The 7,620-nt window shown below is 44.8% G+C and overlaps 1 long non-coding RNA gene across 1 annotated transcript; it reads left to right on the top strand.

Moving 5' to 3' along the window:
• Positions 1-220: 220 nt before the first annotated feature.
• On the top strand, positions 221-7,179 carry LOC138844219 (uncharacterized). The gene is made up of 2 exons (XR_011379781.2): positions 221-350; positions 6,913-7,179. It is a non-coding gene; the product is annotated as an uncharacterized LOC138844219 (long non-coding RNA).
• The last annotated feature ends 441 nt before the right edge of the window (positions 7,180-7,620 follow it).

The following is a 7,620-nucleotide window of genomic DNA, read 5'->3' as shown; positions in this document are numbered from 1 at the left end:
CCTGGGGGTATGAGAGCGACACAGAGGAGAAGGGGTACTCAGCCCCCACGGGCTCCAGATTTCTCTGTGCAGCTGGATTAGGTGGCTCCTATCTCAGGGATGGCCTGGAAGAGGCTTGGGGACAAGTAAGCAAAAGGCAGCCCTTGCTGGCCCAGACTGTGTTAACCGTAATGCTCAAAGCGACCCACCCCAGCCTGTTTCTCTTTCCAACCCGAGGCGTGTCCAGTGGAAAAATAGTTCTAAGAGGCAGCACAGACAATAGCTCTGGCTCAATAATCATTGCAATGAGCCAATTCCTGAAAACAACTGAGCAGTGTAACAGGGAAGAGACTGATGCGGGAAAAGAAATGGTAAGCTTTGATAATTGCTTCAATTTTTTTATTTTTTAAAAAAGTTTTATTTATTTCTTTGAAAGGCAGAGTTACAGAGACAGAAAGAGAGAGAGAGAGAGAGAGAGACCATCCATCTGTTGGTCCACTCCCCAAATGGCTACAATGGTCAGGTCTGGGCCAGGCAGAAGATAAGAGCCAGGAGCTTCATCTGGGTCTCCCATGTGGATGCAGGGGCCCAAAAATGTGGGCCACCTTCTGCTGCTTTGCCAGGTGAGCTGGATCAGAAATAGAGCGCTGGGACTTGAACCAGCACTCATTTGGGATACCAGGGTCTTAGGTAGCAGCTTGACCCATTCTGCCACAAACAATCATTTCACTGTAAGCATGTCCTCAAAGCAGCATTACTTGGACCCCTTCGGCCCTTGAAATTCATGAAGATCTGCGGGTGTTTTCCATCCCGTGGGTGAGTTATTGTGATGTTGTGTAAAAGGAAAAAATATGACCCAGAGGTGTGAAGAGGGTCTAGATTCAGTCACTTCCCAGGGGAAAGAATACAGTGTCCACTTGGGCTATGGCCACTTCAGGTGTGGTCTCTTTCTTCAGAGCTGTCAATAATGGTCCCCTCCCTCCCCCCCGCCCCGAGAAAAACCCAGGCAAAAGTCACCTTGTAGCAGACATTTCTATGTTGGCTACTAGTCAGTTCTTTAAAGTAGCTGTAGCCTGCAGGCCCTGAATTATGGGGATGTGGATCGGGGAAGGCCTTGATTTTGTTACAATGCAGAGACAGATGATAGGCACAGTGGTATCCAAGAAAGGATGAAGAAGCCATTAGAAGGGTGTGGTGGGCCTGTGTGTAGGTGAAGTTTATATCTTAAATGCCTGGCATACTAGACAAGGTTCAAAGTGGCTCCTACTGGACCTCTCTCTGTCAGAGTCGAAGACAACAGGACACACTCTTGGTCCTGGCCTTAACCCACAGGAAGACCTTAGCGTTCCTCAGGCACCTGCAGGCTGCCAGTGCACATGCACTCACACACATACACACACCCGAGCCTTCAGTGTGGTGCATAGACCCAGGCTGGTTAAAAACAGTGGTCCTTGCTTTTCTGTGGTCTGGGGTCCTCTGCTTCCTCCTCATGGGTTGAGAAGATTATTACTTATTTGGATTTTGCTCATGTTTGGTAAACCAGAATTCTCTGGGCTGGAGCCTGCTCAGTTAATTCCCCTTCAGAAATGCAACCCTGGTTTTTAATGAAAGTGCTTTCCCAAAAGTCTCCAGGATTGACGTGGTTTCATATTTTCACAATGGTGGGCCTCAATGCCTCTCTCTCCGTGGAACGAGATCACAATGACACTCACAGAATTGTGAAACTTGAACAAGAGGAAACAAAGTATGTGACAATGCTTTGGGAACTGGAATATGCTACATCAAAGAACAGTCATTAATAAGATCTATTGATCAAGATCAAATGAGCACATGTAGATATAAGAAGGATATTACGGGGTGGGCAGCACTGTGGCATAGTGGGTTAAGCCACCGCCTGTAGTGCTGGCATCCCATATGGACATCAGTTTGAGTCCAGCTGATCTACTTCTGATCTAGTTCCCTGCTAATATACCTGGGAAAGCAGTGGAGGTTGGTCCAAGGACTTGGGACCCTGGCACCAACATGACAGACCCAGATGGAGTTCTGCCTGGCCCAGTACCTGTCATTGCAGCCATCTGGGAACGAACCAGCCAATGAAGATTTCTGTGTCTCTATATGTCTCTTTGTAACTCTGCCTTTCAAGTAAATAAATAAATCTTCTAAAAGGGGGCTGGGGATGCCAGGAACATGCATTTTAGACATTTTCTAGTTGTGCAAATTTCACCAAGTTAATTAACTTCTTCAAACTTTAATTTTCTTGTCCACAGAATAAGAAAATAGTGCCTACTCTTACAAGGCTTTTTACAAGAATTAAAAATATGCCATAGTACTCTTAGCATGATGCCTGACATATAATAGATGCTTTTCAAAAGAGTTATGGCCGCTGGGTTTCCCGGAGGATGTGTGTACCAATGGGACACCTCTTTCTTCCCCAACTTGATTAAGTGTTCTTTCTTGCTCAAGAAGTGAATGCCTCCCTCAGGTGCTGCTAAAAATGTGTGAAGGTGGGGTAACCAGGCTGATGGGCTGGGCAGGAAAGCAAATGAATCATTCACGTACTGCACATTGAATGCTTTGCTTGAATTTATAATACAGATTATTGATGCAATTTCCTAGGCCTGAAAAACAAAATTATCTGAAGGAAGACCTTTCTCTCTGTCTCTCTCTCTCTCTCACTGTCTATAACTCTACCTGTCAAATAAATAAAAAAAAGAAAATAAAAACAAAATTATCAAAGAAACTTCAGGATCAACAATACAACTGAACTTCCTACTGCTGGAAGATTTTCTCTCAGTGTAATAAAAGGTTGGAGTCTTCAGTGACTCACAGGAGAACAGATAATAATTACTGTATTAGGCCTTCCAAGTAGTAATGCCCAATATTCAAATTTTATTTTAATAAAGGAGAAATAGGCTCATTTTTAGACACACATTACGATCCATTATGAGAAGGCAAAAACGAGAGAGAATAGAAGTGAAAGGGACCTGGGAGCATAATCTGCATCCAGCACAGCCATGCTGCACATGTTGGCGGCAAGCGCAGCAAGGCCATCCTCCCTCAGCACGCCTCACAGGGGTGACCCGCAGCAGGCCTCTGCCAGGCAGACAACCACACGAGGGCATGGATGAAAGGGGTTATGCACATTTCTGCTCTCACTGAGGATCCCAAAGAAGCTCATGGGTCCTAGAAGCAGAATCAGCCATATCTGGATTTAATTGTATCCTGGAAAGGAATGGTGGCTTGTTTTGACACGAACTAGCAAAAGGCAAAGAAGAGGAATTAGTGTTTCAATGGGTTAGAAAAACCCGTGCGTCTTATCCAATCCTCATAGTCATCACCTCTCCCTCTCCACCCCACCCCCTCTAGCTTTGAGACATACACATTCACAAAAACACACACACAATACATGAGGATACTTCAAAAAGTTCATGGAAAATGCATAGAAACCTAGGCATGGATATCAGAAATGTTTTACACCAAAATAAACTTATCTTCTCACTTCATTTTCCACAAACATTTTGAGGTTCACTTGTACACTCACTCTTGTCTGGAATGTCCTATTTGTGTGTCATTTGTGGAAGCCCAAGTGACAAAGCAGTGCCAGAAGGAACTCGGACAGTGGTCATCACCTATAATTTTATCAACCAGTGGGGTGCTGCTAAACTTTGTCCCAGAACCTAGTGACTCAATGCCCAACGTGAGTGTTTCTACTTTAACAACCTTGAATGGATCTTTCTTCCTTGACATTTTGCAAACAAATACATTGAAGAGCTACTTCACACACTGTGAATACATCTCAGCTCCTATGCCAACTCTAACCACTCTGAATCTTGTGTTGGGAAGGGTTCTGGGACCATTCCCAAGTTTGGCAGTGGTCTGATCTAGAAAGGATTCTTACACAGGCATCTAAAAGTGGGAGCAGTGAGTCATGGGTACAATTTTATTATACAGATATGCACAAAACAATCACAAACAGGTCACACCAGAGTTACTGTCACCTAAGAATGAGGCCATCTGTGACATGTGGTTTTTCAAGGATCAAGCACTCCTTGGGTCACGCTTGCCCTGTGTCCATAAAGATATTGCCTATGGGATGTTCTCACATTAGCCCTGCATGAATTCCAGTTTCTTTTTTTAAAGAAAATTTATTTATTCATTTGAAAGGCAGAGGTACTGAGCAAAAAGGAGAGACAGAGAGAAAGAGAGAGAGAGGTCTTCCACTGGTCCACTCCCCAAATGGCCACAACAGATGGAGCTGGGCCAATCTGAAGCCAGGAGCCAGGAGCTTCCTCCTGCTCTCCCATGCAGGTGCAGGGGCCCAAGCACTCAGGCCATCTTCTGCTGCCTTCCCAGGCACATTAGCAGGGAGTTCGATTGGAAGTGGCACAACCAAGACTCGAACTGGCATTCATATGGGATGCCGGCACTGAAGGCAGAGACTTAACCTTCTATGCCACAGTGCTGGCTCTGAGTTCCAGTTTCTGTGCTACCTGGTTTGGACACTGTTGCTATTATAATTATCCGTCACTCTCTGGGTCTTTGTATGTGCATAATCCTACCTGAATTACACTACTAGGTTGGGGAAATATCTCAGGCTAATTAAGAAAATCAATATATTCTTAAAAACCTCACTTTGTATTTTGCTTTGTTTTTTTAATCATTTATTCATTTTATTTGGAAAGCAGAGGGACAGAAAGAGCTCTTTGATTTGCTGGTTCATTTCTCCAAATGCTTGCAACTGCCCAGACTGGGCCAGACTGAACCCAGCAGCCAGAGACTCCATCTGGGTCTCCCACATGGATGGCTAGGACCCAACAACTTGAGCCATCATCTGCCACCTCCCAGGATTTGCATTAGCAGGAAGCTAGAATAGAGAGTTAAGCCAGCACTCAAATGCAGACACTCTGATAATGGGGTGTGGGCAAACCAAGCAGCATCTTAACCACGGTGCCATCCCCACACTTGGCATTTGCTATCCTTCATTTAACTTCATGTGGTTCAATTTATCCTTTGCCATCTTAACTCACTAAATAACACTAACCTTTGCCCCTAGTTCTCTTTGCTGCAACCATTCCTCAAGGTAGTAATTTCTCTTTGGCCCCTGCCCCTCAAAATAAGCCCGAGCTCTCTGAGTCCTATAAGAACACAGACTTACCCGGACAGCTGCCAAGTCCATGATCGCTCAGACTAGGGACCCTTGGCCACCTGGCTCCAATATCCACAGCAGCTGCAGTGGCCGTCAAGTCCCTCTGATGCCTTGTTCCTGCTCTGCTTTCCTGTGATTAGGAGCAGGGAAGACTAACTTCTTGGCAGCCAATAGACGTCCTTAAGAAGCTGACCCATTTCAAACACTTCCCCTGTGTTAATTAAAATTGCTGCTATTTTTTACAGGAAAATTCCCTTTGGGCCTTCGGCTTCTTTTCACACTCGTGCCTTCCTTTGGGCAGACAATGGGCTGCATGCAGCTTCAAAGCCTTTCGAGGGCTGCTACAAATGCAAGGAGGCAAAGAGGAGACAGGAGAGGGATCTGACAGGTGGCGAAAACACTTCCCCTTGTGCCAAAGTTGTGCCTGCTTTCCATCTGCCATGCTGTTTGCCCTCGGGCAACAACCCCACCCTGCCCCATGCACACAGGAGGCCCCCAAGAGGCAGAAGCTGTTCCTCCTGGAAACCAGAAAGCAGACACAGTTTATTCCTCTGAAATGGGGGAAGGGGAAATATAGTAGTTTTGTGATTTTGAGCTGTCTCTTCATAGAGCTCTAACAGCTGTGGACTCTCTTTCTAACTCTTTCTGGTGTTTCTATTATGAAAAAACAATGGCAACCATCTGAGCCATTGCTAGGACCAGAGGGGAATAAAAGACAAAGAATTCAGGGAACTTCATGAACATACAAGACAATACAGGGGCCAGTACTGTGGCACAGCAGGCTCAGCCACCACTTACAACAGCACCTCACACGGGCGTGCTGGCTTCTGCCCCGGCTGCTCCACTTCTGAGCCAGCTCCCTGCTAATGTGCCTGGGAAAGTAGCGGAAGACGGCCCAAGTCCTTGGGTCCTTGCTGCCCTGTGGTAAACCTGGATGGAATTCCAGGATCCTGACTTGGGAATGGCCCAGCCATGACTGTTGTGGCTGTTTGGGGTATGAAACAGCAGATAGGAGATCTCTCTGTGTGTGTGTGTGTGTGTCTGTCTGTGTCCATTTCTCTTTCTCTGACACTCTGCCTTTCAAATACATAAATAAACCTTTTTAAAAAAATAATCAAGGAAAAATTGGGAGTCCCCCTCAAGCGTCCTGAGCCATTTGGCAGGCATCTTGGATGGTAGCTTCTCACCTCCCAAATAAAATAAAGATAGAAGAACCACAGTCAGAGATGCACTTTGGAGATAGTAAGAAAACTGATTCTGGGAGAGAAAGAAGGTAGATTTCTCCCACCAAATGCATTTGCCTTCCAACCTGCCATGTGAGAGAAATATTATTTTACTTCTCTTTCATTTTTCAGCCCCTATGACAAGTCCCCAATCCCCATGATTCAGTTAAACCACTATAAATAGGTCTTAGAAAATCCACTCTGACTTCTAGACCCTGGCACTTACATCCAGGAATTTCCTTTCTCCTTTCTGAAATTAAAAAAAAAAAAGAACACTTTGCTTTTTTTGGTCTCTGGGTTTGAGTTAGAGTTTCTTTTACATAATCTCCAGGCTAAGTGAGGGGAATCTGCAGAAAAAAAGATGAAGGCAAAATGGGGTCTCTCTTTATTAAACTGAATAGAAGTGTTACTGGGGACCCCAATAGCTGTCGACAATCCTGGGCACCAGCAGGCAGCCAACATAAACATAATACTCTCAGAAAATCCTATTCTAGTGACTATCTCTTTAAGTTCATGTGCAGTATGCCTAATGGCACTCTAATGAAATACTTATTCAATTCACAGCCACATACATGCAGAAGGATCATCAGCCCTCTCAGAGGAGGGGCTGTGAGCCTGTGGGATGGACAACTGGCCTTCAGTTCTGCAGAGAGCTGCCTGGACACATTGTTCCTATGCCAAGGAATGCAATACAAATGCCAGCTCCCTGTAACCTGGTTCTAATGATCTCCAACCTGACGTGCAGGGAAGAGTGGCATCCACGGATACACAGCTGCTGAACCAGAATGCAGATCCTGAAAACTGAATTTTAATAAAAGCCATTTCCCCAAATTGGTAATGAACATTATTTTTCTTTTTAGGGAGTAAATCTTTACTGCTTCCACTTGGTAATCTCAGTCTAAGAAACTCTGCCGTTTGGCATTCACATGTGTGGACTGTATACAGAGGTAGAATTATATACCCTGGTATTCTTAAACCCAGGGCCTCGCTGAAAGCATTAAACCTTGATTGTTTAGCTCTAGGTAATTTATTGAGTTAGCTTAAACTGTGTTTGTGTGTGAGCGACTGAGTGCTAGATTGTCAACTCACTATAGGCAAAACATAATTCACATTATCCAATGTGGAGGTAATGCTTATTCTTTTGGATGATGATTGGAATATCTTCAATATCCTACCTATTACTCCCACCAAAATCTTTATAAGAGTTGTCAGGATGTGGTACCAAATTTCTTGGCTTGCTTTTCATTTCAACAAATACTAGTAGCAAAATCA

Source organism: Oryctolagus cuniculus, chromosome 11 (genome assembly GCF_051225735.1).
Source record: "Oryctolagus cuniculus isolate XC-2025 breed Fujian yellow rabbit chromosome 11, ASM5122573v1, whole genome shotgun sequence".
NCBI lineage: Eukaryota > Metazoa > Chordata > Mammalia > Lagomorpha > Leporidae > Oryctolagus > Oryctolagus cuniculus.
This window is presented reverse-complemented; position numbering and strand designations above follow the sequence as displayed.